This window comes from Neovison vison, chromosome 8 (assembly GCF_020171115.1).
Source record: "Neovison vison isolate M4711 chromosome 8, ASM_NN_V1, whole genome shotgun sequence".
Lineage (NCBI taxonomy): Eukaryota > Metazoa > Chordata > Mammalia > Carnivora > Mustelidae > Neogale > Neogale vison.
In genome coordinates, this window is record NC_058098.1 from 63,632,793 (window position 1) to 63,647,287 (window position 14,495).

The 14,495-nt window shown below is 39.4% G+C and overlaps 1 long non-coding RNA gene across 1 annotated transcript in view; it reads left to right on the top strand.

Moving 5' to 3' along the window:
* LOC122916414 overlaps window positions 1-12,169 on the top strand; it is a 91,464-nt gene extending 79,295 nt beyond the window's left edge. Inside the window, exons 5-6 of the long non-coding RNA XR_006386195.1 lie at window positions 3,273-3,364; window positions 12,132-12,169. This is a non-coding gene — a long non-coding RNA (uncharacterized LOC122916414). The remainder of the gene's footprint in view (window positions 1-3,272; window positions 3,365-12,131) is intronic.
* The last annotated feature ends 2,326 nt before the right edge of the window (window positions 12,170-14,495 follow it).

Consider the following 14,495-nt stretch of genomic DNA (forward strand, 5'->3'; position numbering starts at 1 on the left):
TTCTGATCAATTAGAATTTTCTTAGATATATTATTAACCAAATTTGTCATCAGTGTTTAAATTCTCAAGAAATATTGATTTTTCAAATTTGATGTTTTTTAATATATTAATCTATTAATTTGAGCACTAAACAAATAGTAATGGATATTCCATTTCACATACTCAGGCCTCACAGACTTTAGAGAATGTGTTAACCATTATTAGTGTTTGGGACATTTTTAAAGGAGAGCCTGCTTCATTTTCTTACCTCTCATCCTGTCTGTGGATGCCTTTTTAAGCTGGTGGAGGGCTTGCCAACGTTCCTCCTCTGCCTCTTTCTGAAAGAAGCTGCAATCTCCAGTCTTTCAAGCTGCAGCATACTTGGGTCTTTCTTCTCTGACATGAGCTATACCCAAAACAATCCACATCGAATTTACAGTTAACTCAAATCTCACATCAGTTTATTCTTATTAAATCAGACATTCGGCCATACTCAAAGGGGCACCATTATTATTTTAATGAGGAATTGATTTTTGTGGAATAGGTATTTTTCTGCAATGCCTCATTCTCTATTCTTGTTCCTTCAACAAAATTCTGTTTTCATGCAGAATAGAAATAAATACCTTTTCCTAGGAATATTGTATTTGCTTTCATGTGTAATAAATTTGTTGGATCTCTTTCCCTCTGAGAACTCACTCTAGATTCTCTAGCCAGCTACTTTTGTTGTAATGATTACATCTGTGTTTTTACTTTCTGGTATTCCCAACAATGGTTTTGAAATACAGCTGGCTTCAGTTGTCAAACGGAACAAACGGACACTCCCACTGGAAATGGGTACCCATAAAATGGCAGAGCACATGATGGGTAGAAATACTTGTTTTCTCCTCCTAACTCAGCAAGTTGATTTGGAATCCACTGAGACCACTTCAAATAAAAGTTGGGCTCAGTTTTTATTTGTAGGCTTTCATTGCTTGGAGAAGGCAATGATTCTGCATGGTATTTGCAACAAAGGAAAATTGCACATGGAAATGTGCAACTCTTTCCAAATTGGGCAATAATTGGAGTAACACTCAACAGGGGAGAAAGGAAGAGATTATTGGGGGGAAACAGATCAAGGTCTGAAGTCCAAATGTGCTCTGTACTTATGTTACATCCTCTCCTCACTTGATGGTCTAGAAACATCATGAACATTTTCTCTGCATTTTGAAATTTCTGGGTGATAGCCTCCCATTTTATAAATAGAAAAAATGGTACATCAAGAGATAAGAGAAGATAAAATGACTCCTTGGAAAGAGAACTGACTCATTCCTTCTTTCAGTCTAAATTTACTGAGCATGTTTCACGAGCTGGGAACCAGGCTGGGCAGTGGGATTACAGAGATCAAGAAGCCAGGGGTGGGCTAAGAGTCTTACTGTGCACTGTGGCCTCATACTTGGGCCTTTGGAAGATGTCTCAGCCTATGAGCAGTTCCCTCAGGGCCTTTTTCATCCTGCTGCCTTCCCAGCTCGTGATGATAAACAAATTCAGCAAATGGGGTGCAGAATTCCAAATTCCCACCTGTAGAGGAGTCACAAATAAGGAGATATTCTCAGATAGTTAGTGACAAAAAAGAGGAGAGAATTCCATGCATGGCTGAGAGGCATGTGGGATAGTCACGTTGGCAAATGGGATCACCTCCACCCAGAATTAGGGAGGAATGTACCCAACATCGTTGCAGAGGTTGACATATATTTTTGTTGGTGACATGCAGGAGAAAATGTTCCCCTTAGCTCCCCATGTGAACTTGGCCCAAAAGAAGTCAGCATTGCACTTGAGTAGCACTTTGTATGGAAGCTTACATTTGTCCTGGTGCACAGAACCCAAGTCTCTACAGACAGAAAGAATGGGACAAAGACCTGGTGGCTATCGAATTAGCCCCCTATTTTTTTGTCTGGTGTTCACCAGCTCCCACTTGCATGACAACAACTTTGGGCCACTCCCAGGGTATTTTTCAGGTTGTTGGAACCACATTGTACATATTGGAAATAAAGAGTAACCCTCTGGGATCCAGGTGGACTGAGTCCATGGGCCTGTTTGCTGTGAAGGTCAAGGAGGAACAGCTGGAAAGGCTGCGGTGCCCTGGCAGAGGATGGCTGGCACAAGACACAAAGCCAACACCTCCGGCACTGCTGTTCAATTACACCAATTGATGGTTATTTGGAACAATTTCACAGGGGCAGCTTATGGCACAGAGGCTACCTTATGCTGGTTGGAATGAAGGACATGGCTCTGTAAGCAGCTGCTCAGGCCAACATTCCACAGTAAGCATCATACAGGAGAGAAACATCAGCACTTTCTGGCTGAGAACCAGCAACCCTCCTGTTCTCATCCTTCTTCCTTTGTGCTTTTTTGGGGGAATTTTCACCCTTTTAGACTTTTCCTGGGATCACTTTTGATGTGATGAGCAGCAGCAACTTTGCAACTATGCTCTTTAGGCTCAGTACGTGGTCTCCTCTGCTTTTCTACCTCCAACTGTCTGAGACAACACTCCTCCCTTCCACATGGGTCCTGATAGTTTCTACACTTGTGACCGGCCACCCTGAGTGGGTTGCTCTTGGCCCCTAGTCCTGCAAGGGGGAAATAATGCCACCTTTTACAAATGTCAAGGAACATCATACTATGGAAAATCAATTTGAAAACAGACTTGACTATGAATATTATAAGCTAATAATAGTAGGAAAAAGAACCTCTGCTAGGAGACTCATTCTACAGAGAATGTTTAAAAAAAGTAATCAAAAGTGACAATTTGCAGGAGCAATGGAAGATCCATGTCAGAAATCAAGGCAAGAGACAAAACCTTATAAATGTTTTGTATATTTCTCAAGACTTTTCACTTGATGAAGATTCATGGGTTGACATTTCAATACTGTGTTTGTCATCAGTTGGTATGGATCTGTTCTAACTAGCTAAGCCTTACAGCAACATCCCATATACGGCATCTTCGCCATTTTATTCTGATTGCTGGTAGCCTGATGGCCACAGAATGATTCACACTAACTCTGGGCATGCCTAGACTAGACATCAAAGACTCTGAGTGACTGGATCTTCCACAGAATGAATTACATATTAGACAATAGCTTGTGTTTGCCATCCATTTAGAATTGAAATTTATATTGTCAAATTTGTATTTGATATTGCAAGGTGAGATCGTAACATTTGGCAAACATTTATAATCTGTATTTTGTTTTATATTTATATTTATATAAATTATATATATATTTATAACTTGTATTTTATTTTATTTTTCTCTCTAGGACAGAGACACCGAAGAAGTCAAAACACAATGAAACCCCAGGTTGACTCAACATGGAGATCATTGCCTCTGGTTTCATGTTACTGGCTGATTGTAAGTCATTGTTTCTGTATCCTTATTTTTCACATAACTGGTGGAGTAAGATCAAGTAGACTTTAGAGTGGAAATTGAAAATATGATAATTCACATAAGGAGGTTCAATTTGATACATACAGTTCTTGGATTGATTATATTACTAAATTCCATTATGTAATTTCCACAAAGTATTTTCTCTTATCTAATATAAAATTATAAATTTCAATAGAAAAAATCCCAGTTAAATGTTATCTGTATTGATTTCTTCTCAAAAGTATGTTAAACACTTAAGTACCAGAAATAGACAATCAACATTAATGTAAGAATTAGAAGCAATGAGTTCTAAAGAAGCCCAGTGAATTCAAACTCAGTTCACTGTAGAGAACATTTGTGGTTCCCTGTATGTTATGCACATTTAATGCACGAATGTGCATTTGTAGATTTTTAACACATGTTAAAATCCAGTCAATCTTTAAGCCTACCTATGTAGAGCTACATTAAATTGGAGAAGCTGTACGTCATTGGTAGGGGGGCATAAAGCAGCTTCTGAAATATCTGTAAGGTACATGGATCCTTAAAAGTCTAGGCAAGATGTGGGATGCTAAGGAGGCTCAGGCAGCTGAGAGTCCAGCTCTTGATTTTGGCTCAGGTTATGATCCCAGGGTCATGGGCTTGAGCCTGATGTTGGGCTCCGAGCTCAGCACAGTGTATGCTGGAGATTCTCTTCCTCCCTCTCTCTCCCTTTGCTTCTCCTCTGCTCTCTCTCTCTCTAATAAATAAATAAAATCTTAAAAAAAAAAAAAGAAAGAAAAAGTCTAAGGAAGAGGTAAGATGCCAAAGAAGGGGTGAAGTGTTCTCTAACGCAAATTGCTTCGAGTGTACAAATTATTAATGATGGGCCAATGTATCTCCTGTTGATTTTCACTCAAACCATCCATCAGTTACAATGAGAAGCTGCCTGAGAAGGAGCAGATTCCCATCCAGGCATGAGGAAGTTCTTCCCTGTCTCCTTCCCAGCAGCTTTCTACAAGCGTATGCCAGCAGAAGCTGCCTCAGCCTGGCTTCATCCCCTTCCTAACCCTAGGTGGAATGGATAATTTGCTTTTAGTTACTGTTGTTGTGCATTCCAGGATTGATTTTTTTTTTTTAACTGTAGGATACAATTAACTTGTCAATAAGCCTTCACATGTTTTTATGAAATTGCTTTGAGATTATAGTACTTGATGCACATAAAATGATAGGCTTGAGTCTAAGCACTTCTCCGGAAGTGTTCTGATTTGATCGGTGGAGCTGGAGCTCTGGAAGGTGAGGAAATTGTTCTGCCCTTTCGTTCAGCTGCATCCGTCAGCTCTGGTTACTGTTGTGCTTGGCTTCTGCTTCTTGAACGGGGTGCTCTTCAATCATACTTTCCTGTGGAAATTCCCCTGAGAGACCAGGATTCTGAAGTGTTGACCTTTGCATCATTCAGTAAATTGAAACTGACCTTGAGCCGTCAACCCCACCGAGTTTGCCCCTTGAATCTGACATTCTTGTTTATGAAATCTATTCACTGTTTGTCAGTGTTTTTAAAACCAGTGCTGTAAGTGGCTGCCTGACATAATTGTGGGGTGGGGACAAAGGTCATGGGAAGGAAGAGGAAGAGTAGGGCTAACACAAATCTCTTTTCAGACATGAATGTTCAGGATTTCTGTTGAAAAAGAAAACCCCATGTAAGAACTGCATTCTAAAATATAAGTGTGTGGAACCAATGCAAATGCATCCTGCAAGATAGGGCTACATTTAAATTTATCTTTGTAAAACTTCCTAATAGCCTGGAGTATCTACACTGTTCTTCCTTTTAGAAACCTTTTTTTCCTTTTAGAAACCTTTAATTGCAAAGTACATTTTTCTTAAGATTGCTTTCTTTTGGAAGAAAGACCTAAAAGTGTTTTCTGAGTATCTATGAGGATGTGGAATTAGCAGTCATTGTGGCGCTACATTCCAGAGAAAAGATGCAAAGCAGCTAGATTATTCTCTTGAATGACTAGGAGAAATGTTGATTGTATTGCTCTTTGAAAACACAAACTGTTAGGGAAGTGCTAAAAAACAAAGACAATCATGCTACTGATTGTGACCAGGACTTTATTATAATAAATAATAAATAATAACTTTATTATTTATATTATCAAAACTTGGCTGGGGCGCCTGGGTGGCTCAGTGGGTTAACCGCTGCCTTCGGCTCAGGTCATGATCTCAGAGTCCTGGGATCGAGTCCCTCATCGGGCTCTCTGCTCAGCAGGGAGCCTGCTTCCCCCTCTCTCTCTCTCTGCCTGCCTCTCTGCCTACTTGTGATTTCTCTCTGTCAAATAAATAAATAAAATCTTTAACAAAAAAAAAAAAAAAAAACAAAAAACTTGGCTGACCAGTGATGGGGGTTGGGGAGGTTTTCCTTTTTGATAAGGAGCTGTGCTTTGGATGTGTATTTAGAGGGCTAACTCTGTATTTGATATACTCAACTCTGATGAATTTTCGAAAAATGAGGGGGCTAATACAGACCTCAAAAATGTGCCATTTATTTACTTATTTATTTTAAATTTATTTTTAATTTATTTTCAGCATAACAGTATTCATTATTTTTTCACCACACCCAGTGCTCCATGCAATCCGTGCCCTCTATAATACCCACCACCTGGTACCCCAACCTTTAAAAAAAATCCATGAACTGAGTTTTGTAAGCACCATTGTGTCAAATGTGTATCATCTGAGTAAAATTTCCATGTCACGAATAATGGTCATACTCCATTTCCTTGAAGGAACTTGAGCAACTGCCTTATTTAAAAGCTTACCTAGTCATTGACCTTTTACTTTTTCAGCAGGAAAATGTGAAAAAGTTAAAAAAAAAACCCAAAATGCTCTTTCTTAAAAAGTATTTGAATGCAAAATCTAAGCAGTAGGTATTTAAGTGCTCTCTGAAAAACTTACACAACTTCTCTGTAAGTTTGAAAATATTTATCATAGAGTCAAGTATCATATAGTCTCACTTACTTGTGGAGCATAAGGAGTAACACGGAGGACATGGGGAGTTGGAGAAGAGAAGGACGTTGGGGGAAATCAAAGGGGGAGATGAACCGTGAGAGACGGTGGACTCTGAGAAACAAACTGAGGGTTTGGGGGGATGGTGAGCCTGATGATGGGTATTAAGAAGGGCATGTATTGCATGGAGCACTGGGTGTGGTGCATAAACAATGAATTCTGGAATACTGAAATTTAAAAAATAAATAAAAATTTAAAAAAATAAGTAAAAATCTTAAAAAATAAGATGTTGGAAAAATTTGTATATTCTTGTGGCTTTGCAAATAATTAGTGATCTTTGACCCAAGGGCTCTTCATAGTGACTGGCTAATCTGCTTTTAGATTAGATTTTAGATCCCTGAAGCCCAGTCCCCATATCATTTCCCAGCCTCCCACCTTCCTGGACAACAGGCCCTCGCTTCTTCTGCATTGCTTCCCAGTGTGGCTCTGTGATGGACTCTGACCCCTTGCTGAGCATCTATAAAAGTAGAAAGTTGGTTCACACCATCAGCTTGGCAGCTTCTGTCTTCTTAGTTCTGAATTTATTTCATATTTTAGGGCAAGGCTTCTCAACCCTGGTACTATCCACATTTGAGGCCACATAATTCTTAGCTGTGGGGGACTGATCTGTGCACTTCAGATTGTTTAACCACATCCTCAGTTTCTACCCGCTACATACCAGTAGTACCTACTTGTGACAAGCAAAAATGGCTCCGGACGTTGCCAGACGTCTCCTTGGAGGCAGAATCACTGCAGTTGAGACCCGCTATTCTACACCAATTCCCAAAGGTTTTCTTCTTCTTTTGAGTGAAATGCTATTGAGTTGTTGGTGTGTAATTAATTTTATTTTATTTTATTTATTTTTTTGGTGTGTAATTAATTTTATAACATAAAGCAAGAGCTCTCCTTTTATTTGTATCACTTTTCATCTTGTTGATTTGGATATGTCATTCATTGGAAGTGTTTCTGAATTGAGATTTCCTTGTACCGTTTAAGCCCTCTCTTCCTGTTTCTTTTCCTTAGCAGGACCATTAGGCTGACTTGATTTGCGTGTCTTCTGCATCAGTCAGGATCTCAGCAGAAAACAGATGGTTCACTTGCTGAGTTACTGAGGAGAGTTTTGTCCAGGAATTACTCTCAAAGAGAGAGGCTGGATTTTAGAAATCCACAAGATTCTTTTTTTCACAATAGTCAAGAGGCAGAAGCAACTTGGGTGCCATCGGTAAATGAATGGGTAGACAAAATGTGGCTTGTACACATTATGGAATATTATTCAGCTTTAAAAAGGAAGGAAATTCTATACTATTTGATAGTGGTATTTCATAATGCATAATACATCATTTAAATGATATCGTATGTGTTCACAAAATACTATTGCATACCTAAAGTTACCATAGACAGTAATCAATGATGCATTAACATTTTACACTTTTTAAAAAGATTTTATTTATTTATGTGACAAAGAGAGAGCAGCAGAGCACAAGCCAGGGGAATGGCAGAGGGCGAGACAGAAGCAGGCTCCCCACTGAGTAGGGAGCTCAATGTGGGACTCAGGACTCGATCCCAGGATCCTGGGATCATGACCTGAGCTGAAGGTAGACACTTAACCAACTCAGCCACCCAGGCGCCCCAGTGATGTGTTAAAATATTAAAGGAACTGGATGTGAATGTAATTTCCGGCACAATGACAAACTTGAATTGATAAAAATTTCCGAAGATGGCATCGCTTAATTGATGAAGTCCATATTTCTTAAAATAAGTCCCACGGTATTTGAGACCCAGATGCAGAAGCTAGAAAAGCTTGATAAGAGTTACATTTTAATATTTCTTAAAGACTCAAGTATATACAGCTAGGGGTTGCAGGCAAGCACTTTGATTTGAGCTATGATTTATCAAGCGATCTAGAGGCCTCTAGTGTTAATAATCATTTTGCGTATTGCTGTTGTCTCTCTCAAGTTGTCTTCTTAATCAGCATGTGTGCAGCTGTGTCATTGTAGCAATCTGTTTATTGTTCTTTCAAGCTGGAAAACTACAGGCCCTCTCTCCTTTTATTTTATTTTTTAGAATCAGCTTTGTGTTTGCAGTGTCAAGATTTACATTTTAAAGAGTCAGGCAGGGAGGGAAAGGAGAGAAAATGAAAACCTGCTTCTCGGAGACCTCTCATTTTCTACCCTATGAATTTCACGGTGAAAAGAATGTCAGCTGCTGCTCCTTTTCACTTCCAGAAGCTTCCAAGGGCATGATTTTAACAATGCCCTGTTTTTCTTATATTCTTCTTCTTTTTTTAACATGAAAATATCTGATGGTGGGGTTAATTATTTCATTCTGCCAAGAAAACGTTCAGAACCTATGCCTGGATACAACGTTGCAGTATTTCCCAACAGAGAAATCATCTATATTTCAGTCCATCAGGGAGGGTGACCCGGTATGTTTCAGAGGTTGTGTGCTGTGAATGAATGATGGTGTTGCTTCAAAGGGGTGCCATTTATACCACAAGAGCATGGATTCTTCTTTTTTTAACAATAGTATTTCCACTCTCTCTAGAGTGTCTCATCCTAACAAAATTATGAAAATTTTCCAGTAGATGGAAATAAAGTATCTTGCAGGAGAGATGCCCTTTTCCTAATCTGGACAGTGAAGGGGATGATTCTGTTCACCAAGGTGAAGCTTGCTGGAGGCAGAACATATTTGCAGAATAAAGCTCTTGGGTTCAATTTTTGATCGGTTCAAGTGTCACAGTGGCGAAGCCAAGAAGGCAATTGAATATGTTCAACTCAAAAGAGGATATAGTTTAAAGATTAGTATGTAGGAGGAAACACCATCCAGACAATGGTGATGATATAATGGATAAAATACCCAGGGATAGAGTGTAGAGCCACCAGAGAAGACCTGGTATTAGAGAAAACCCAAAATCTAATAAGGAGGAGAGGAGGGATTAGGAAAAGGACAAGGAGAGACACAAGAGGAGGGGGCAGCCACGTGATTTCAGGAAAGCCAGGGCAAGAGAGACCTTCGAGAGGAAAGGAGATGTCACGAGTGTGAATACTGCAGAGAGCTGAGACAGGTTGAGTGAGAATGGCAGAGGGTCCCTTGGATCAGGAGTCACGATGAAAGTCAAATTAACATGTGACTGAATTGTGAACAAGTGGAAATGCTTTGAGCTACTTCACTGTGGAGGAAAAAATAGTGATGCTTTAGCAGCTGCAGGAGAAAAGGGACCAATGAAGTGCTTTCTGTTGTAGTCGTGAGAAAGATGTAAGGAAGCATTGGGTGACAACGCTTCCTGGGTCTCTCACATTTCTGCGTCTTGTGAAAGCACTAACAGCGCTCAGAGCTGTCTTTTCAAGAATGTTTGTGTGGTGAATATCCTTGCAAGACGGAGACAGAGTTTTCCTCTGAGCAAAGAACAGGTTTGTTCATTGTCAAGTAAGCAAGGTAATGTCTTCCTATGGGATGAAGCTCAGACAGGCTTTGTGCCTATTATAAAAAATCTGGATACCCTCAGCTCAGGTTTCCTGCGATGCATCCCATCACAAATGCAGATACAACTTGACTCTCCTCGAATTTTTCTGTAAGAATCAGGGCTCAGGGGACAGAGGTCAATAGATTGGTGTTGACGCCACTGCTGTGCTGTGAATAATAAATCGCTTGTCTCTGATTCAGGAGTTTTATGTCTTCTTCTGTCAGCCATAAGATTGTGTCAAGCTATTTGTTTGCTTGTAAGGTGGGGTGAACTTTGAGCTTTCACAGTTCCTAACAGCGAGTATTGATGAGAAGGAATCTGTAGAAAGGTAGGGAAGGGATCCTTTTAGCCAGGTTTTCTGGTATTTGAAGAACCAGCTCCAAAACTTGGAAGACTTCCCACAACTCAGCAAATCAACTGTAGCTCTTTGCTGTATTGTCCTGTCTGTATAACATTTTTCTGTTCTCAGCTAATGTGATACTGATCATTTTAACAAGTTTCAAATCCAGGGCAAAAGAAAGTTAAAATCTCATATTTGTACAGTAATCATGTTATTCTTATATTTGCAATATGATTTTTTGTAATCCTGTAGAAAGGGTTTGCCACTTAGTGATATTTCCTAAAAGTAATTTTTCCTCAAAGTCTTAAATCAGTATGTGTATACTTTTCATTTTTCCATCAGTCAGGTTACTATGAAGGAGGCCTTCTCTCATACACTGTGCATTTTGTTCTTAACTCTTCATTGTGTGGAAAATGAATGGAATAAAGCATAGAGCTGATCCAAGTGGACAATGATGTTTCCCACTCTCATCTCTCAGGGACTGGTGTCTGTACATGCCATTTTTTTCCTCCTATAAAACTCCCAAATCAGAATACTCTCATAAGCCTGGTCCTCCTGCAAATTCATTTTCTCTCTCTCTCTTTTTTATTTTTTTTACTGAATCCAGAATCTTGCTTTATTTTTTTATTATGTTAAGTTAGTCCCCCTACAGTTCATTTTCTCTTTACAAAATCTATCATTTTGCTTGAACCAAAGAATACTATCAATGTTTTCAGAAATATAAACTGTTTTCCTTTTTCATTCAGAAGAATAAACAATTTTGCTTTTTCTAAATATTTGCCTTCAATTTACAATTTAAATAAAATTTCAAGAGTATTTTAACCAAGAAGAAATAATTTCTAAAGGTAAATATACTTTAAGGTAATGGTTTATTTATATCTATATTTATAGATAGATAAAATAATACCAAGATTATCTTTTTTTAAAAGATCTTATTTACTTTTTTTTTGACATAGGGAGAGAGAGCAAAAGAGCACAGCAGAGGAAGAGGGAGAAACAGGCTCCCCACTGAGCAGGGAGAGTCTGATGCGGGCTCACATCCCAGGACCCTGCAATTATGACCTGAGCCAAAGGCAGACACTTAACTGACTGAGCCACTCAGGCATCCTTCTGTGATTATCTTTAAACAAAAGCCATCATTCTTCTACAATTAGCTGTCCAGTTTTCCCAGCACCATTTATTGAAGAGACTGTCTTTTTTCCACTGTACATTTTTTCCTGTTTTGTCGAAGATTAATTGACCATAGAGTTGAGGGTCCATATCTGGGCTCTCTACTCTGTTCCACTGGTCTATGTGTCTGTTTTTATGCCAGTACCATGCTGTCTTGGTGATCACAGCTTTGTAATAAAGCTTGAAATCAGGTAAGGTGATGCCGCCAGCTTTATTTTTGTTTTTCAACATTTCCTTAGCGATTTGGGGTCTCTTCTGATTCCATACAAATTTTAGGATTATTTGCTCCAGCTCTTTGAAGGATGCCGGTGGAATTTTGATCGGAATGGCATTAAAAGTATAGATTGCTCTAGGCAGTATAGACATTTTAACAATGTTTATTCTTCCGATCCAAGAGCATGGAATGGTCTTCCATTTATTTGTTTCTTCTTCAATTTCTTTCATGAGTGTTCTGTAGTTCCTCAAGTACAGATCCTTTACCTCTTTAGTTAGGTTTATTCCCAGGTATCTTATGGTTCTTGGTGCTATAGTAAATGGAATCGATTCTCTAATTTCCCTTTCTGTATTTTCATTGTTAGTGTATAAGAAAGCCACTGATTTCTGCACATTGACTTTGTATCCTGCCATGTTGCTGAATTGCTGTATGAGTTCTAGTAGTTTGGGGGTGGAGTCTTTTGGGTTTTCCATATAAAGAATCATGTCATCTGTGAAGAGAGAGAGTTTGACTTCTTCATTACCAATTTGGATACCTTTTATTTCAGCTATATGTAGAAGAATGAAACTCGACCATTCTCTTACACCGTACACAAAGATCAACTCAAAATGGATAAAAGACCTCAACGTGAGACAGGAATCCATCAGAATCTTAGAGGAGAACATAGGCAGTAATCTCTTTGATATCAGCCACAGCAACTTCTTTCAAGATACGTCTCCAAAGGCAAAGGAAACAAAAGCAAAAATAAACTTCTGGGACTTCATCAAAATCAAAAGCTTTTGCACAGCAAAGGAAACAGTCAAAAAAACAAAGAGGCAACCCATGGAATGGGAGAAGATATTTGCAAATGACAGTACAGACAAAAGGTTGATATCCAGGATCTATAATGAACTCCTCAAACTCAACCCACACGAAACAGACAAACACATCAAAAAATGGGCAGAAGATATGAACAGACACTTCTCCAATCAAGACATACAAATGGCTATCAGACACATGAAAAAATGCTCATCATCATTAGCCCTCAGGGAGATTCAAATTAAAACCACATTGAGATATCACCTTACACCAGTTAGAATGGCCAAAATTAACAAAACAGGAAACAACATGTGTTGGAGAGGATGTGGAGAAAGGGGAACCCTCTTCCACTGTTGGTGGGAATGCAAGTTGGTGCAGCCTCTTTGGAGAACAGTGTGGAGATTCCTCAAGAAATTAAAAATAGAGCTTCCCTATGACCCTGCAATTGCACTCCTGGGTATTTACCCCAAAGACACAGATGTCGTGAAAAGAAGGGCCATCTGTACCCCAATGTTTATAGCAGCAATGGCCACAGTCGCCAAACTATGGAAAGAACCAAGATGCCCTTCAACGGATGAATGGATAAGGAAGATGTGGTCCATATACACTATGGAGTATTATGCCTCCATCAGAAAGGATGAATACCCAACTTTTGTAGCAACATGGACGGGACTGGAAGAGATTATGCTGAGTGAAATAAGTCAAGCAGAGAGAGTCAATTATCATATGGTTTCACTTATTTGTGGAGCATAACCAATAGCATGGAGGACAAGGGGCGTTAGAGAGGAGTAGGGAATTTGGGTAAATTGGAAGGGGAGGTGAACCATGAGAGACTATGGACGCTGAAAAACAGTCTGAGGGGTTTGAAGTGGCGGGGGGGTGGGAGGTTGGGGTACCAGGTGGTGAGTATTATAGAGGGCACGGCTTGCATGGAGCACTGGGTGTGGTGAAAAAATAATGAATAATGTTTTTCTGAAAATAAATAAATTGGGAAAAAAATTATAGACACAATGATCAGAAATATATAAATAAAAAGAATGGGAATGTTTAAAAAAAAAAAAAGCCATCATTCCTCCTGCCAGTGTCTTGGCGAATGTTTCTGTTGTACCTCCTTGAACTCTATTTTACAGTCACATAGCTTCTTCTAATCGAGCATGCTATAAGTGGGTTGTGTATGCCTAGTACAAAAAGCCAAGCAGCACTTGCCTTTTCCATTATAATTTCAGTGGCACATTAGATTTTAAATCAACCTTGAGACATTCCACCTTTAAAAGGCATTTCTTAAATGAGGAGGAGCCATCGTTATGACATCTTTTTCTCTTTTATGAGAAACAATATAATATTCACCAGTTGAATTCCTATCATTGCTTAACACAGATGTGGTACATACAAACACAATGTGATCATGTTGAAATAAATACATGAGCTGGCTTATGTGGGGAGGGATGCTAACAGTTGGAGGGTTTAGTGGGGATTATTTTTCAATGCTTGAGTATCCTCTATGTCTACAGTTTGGGGCTGGAAACTCCCAGTCGTTTCAGAAACCACTTAGGACAGTATGTGATAGAACAGAAGATCTTAACTTTTGTTGTAGCATGCGTTTTTTGGTTTGTTTTTGGTGCCTGACTTTTTCAGCAGTCTGGTGAGGATGACAGACCCCTTGTCAGAATTTTTTTTTTTAATGCATAAAATAGAACATGCAGAGTCACCTAAGATAATAAACACAATTGGTGCTTTGCCAAGATCCACTTAGGATCCTACACCATTGCTGTGAGCCTATCTCCCAGACTTTGTATTTCTGCTTCTTGACACAAACTTTGAGATTCTTCAGAGGATTGCCCTTGGCCAGTGGGAATTCCTCACCCACAGACAGAAAGCTGAGAGAGTCTGACAGTTTCTGTTCTTGGAGTTCCCTTAGCTAATGACTGCGTGGTCTCAGCTTGAAACCTAGTTCCCTTCACCTGTAGTTAGGACATATTCAGACTCTGATGTTCTCTTCAGAGCCCCCACCAGGAGCAGCCAAGGCTGAGATCTCACCTGAAGTCAGACCTTTGCTTGCCTTTTGCCCATTCCCTGCACAGCTTCCCCATTGCTTTGCCAGGCTCTCCTGGGA